General features: G+C 41.0%; 1 pseudogene; it reads left to right on the plus strand.

Annotated features, from left to right (window-relative positions):
• Positions 1–1,381: 1,381 nt before the first annotated feature.
• Positions 1,382–2,408, plus strand: LOC103725722 (annotated as a pseudogene).
• Positions 2,409–2,675: the final 267 nt, after the last annotated feature.

Genomic DNA, 2,675 nt, shown 5'->3' on the forward strand with positions numbered 1-2,675 from the left:
CACACACACACCCGCGAGGCATTCCCCACTACTTGCCCTTCTGGTGAATCTAGTCAGCCCATCTAGAAGTCTGTTTTAGGAGGGTCAGCTATTGCTCAACTAGCAGTAATCAGTTGTCAATATTCCTTTAGATAAGATTGGGGTCTGCTGTTCATTTTCCCAGTTCTATGCTGGGTTACTATCTGGGAGTCCCTTTGGCCACCCTGGCCAACAACTCCAAAGAAGGTATCACCTGTCTGGCATTGTTGCTTGTTATGTAGCCTTTAGCTATGCATATGGACTCTTAAGAAATTATATTGGCCCTTTTAATCTTTGGTTATACTTTCCTTTTGGGTGTTTAAGGCCATACAATTTGTCCACATAAACCGATTTATTTTTACTCTTAAGGTCGTTTGAGGATCTGTTCCTCAGAGGTCACATGGGTTTGGGAGGAGCCCCTGGCTCCTTTCTTTTACCAGTTCTGCCTATGTGAAGATAAGTCAAAGGTCCTGCTTGACCATGGTTGGCTTCGCTTGGAAGCATGGAGGAAATGATTCTTCTGTGTTGACCCTCCTCTTTGTAGACCGGACACTGGTTCAAGTCCATCTTGTGGGGTCTCCTAGGCTTCTTTGATCAAGAGGACCACCATTATAGGACATTTTGAGAGATGCTCATTGTCCCTTGGAACTAGTCGACCTAGGAGGGCAAGGAGCAAAAAGTGTCCTTTATGTCCCTCTGACCAAATTATTATAGGCTTCAAAGTATGTCTGTTAAACACCCAAGGAGGTTAGTTCCACCAGTCTGGTACTTTTAATTACTGTGTGTCATGTAGATAAATCTTGGGCAAAGACCAGTTGTTCTCAGATAAACCTTACATAGACATATATTTCTTGATCTGGTATGTATAACTTGTCAGTAGGTTGTAGGAGTAATATGGTTCCCTCTGGTTTTCAAAATTAGGTAGGCATTGTGTATCTCTTACATTGTTAAAATTCCCATTTTTGTGTTAAAAGCTAAGTTAATCCAGGTCAAAAATGAAATATAACACATATTTCTTATAATCAAATCCATTATTTTGATTTGATTTCAGTCAAACAAATGTGCCATACCCAATCAGTGGTAAATTTGTCATCTTCAAAATTTATCGATTTAGAAGTTCTATATAAATTTAAATATATAATATTTTGGTGACTCATAATTTATTAAAAATACATATTCAGAACTGCCATCCCTCTGAAAAGGAAGAGGCAGGAAAGATCTGAACTCACAAACCCCAAAGTATAGGTGACCCTGTATGGTGAGTTCTCTTACAGCTTCAGAGGCAAAGTGTGGAAATAGCACTACCACCCCAACTATCTGCAAGGAAGGCAGTCTCTGGTCACAACACACCCCCTGACCCCTCTCTGTCCCAGCACCCGCCAGCAGTAATAACAACAGTAGCAACAGTAGCAACTTAGGATGGGATCAGCTGAGCAGAACAAACATCTACATCCAAGGCCTGACCCACAACACCACTAACCAGAACTTTGTGAAGCTCTGCTGAGTGTATGGGAAAATAGTCTTTACAAAGGCAATTTTGAATAAGATAACGAACAAGAGCAGAGGTTATGATTTTGTTAACTTCGACAGTCTTGCAGCAGCTCAGAAACCTGTGTCCACCACAGGAAGGCTAGTGGAGTTCAGGCTCAGATGGCTAAGCAACAGGAACAAGATCCTATTAACCTGTACATTTCTAATCTGCCTCTGTCCATGGATGAACAAGAACTGCGAAGTATGCTCAAACCCTTTGAACAAGCTATTTCTACAAGAATACTACGTGATTCCCATGGTACAAGCTGTGGTTTGGCCAGGATGAAATCAATAGAAAAATATGAAACTGTAAGTGGTCATTTTAATGGAAAATTCATTAAAACCCCACCAGGAGATTTTGCTCCTACAGAACTTTTACTGTGCAAGAAAAGCCAGAGTCCAAACAAATACATCTCTAACGGATGACCATGGTACAACGAAGGAGGCTGAAATGACACTTATGACCCGACTACAGCTACTCTACACAAGGGATTAAATCGAACTTCTCTCACACCCTATCCTGCATCTCCAATATCTGCCTACTAGATGGCAAAGGAAACCAGAGATAACCCTTCTTGGATACGACCTCACCTGCAGTACATGCAATAGAATCCTGATGGAGGTATTAACTCCCTGGGAGCACACCACGTCACTACAGCCTGTGTCTATGACCAACCCTCTGGCACATCGAATGAGTCATTTTCACTAGGCTGCACCAGAACATATGTCCCAGCAACTTCGGTCATGCACAGAGTCTATTTGCCACAGCACACACACACATGCAGACAACAGTAGTTCCTGTTGAGGAAGGAAGTGGTCAGCAGGAGGTGGCTGCAGAGATGGGACGATTATCCAGATAACTTTCAACCCACTGAGTAACTGTGAGGTGTACAGAAGATAGTTTTTATAGGAAGAATGGTGTGGATGAAAAATCATGGATTTTTCTGATCAATTTTGCGTTAGGATATTATTGACAGTTTTGCACGGGTTTTTGAAAACGTTATTTATAATGAAATCAACTAAAACTATTTTTGCTATAAGTTCTATAAGTAGTGCATAAAACCCTTAAATTCATCTAGTTGCTGTTCCCCCAAACAGTTTTATTTTAGTTAAAAAATTCTTAAAAA

The sequence above is a fragment of the Nannospalax galili genome, unplaced genomic scaffold (assembly GCF_000622305.1).
Source record: "Nannospalax galili isolate Female #2095 unplaced genomic scaffold, S.galili_v1.0 scaffold10, whole genome shotgun sequence".
Lineage (NCBI taxonomy): Eukaryota > Metazoa > Chordata > Mammalia > Rodentia > Spalacidae > Nannospalax > Nannospalax galili.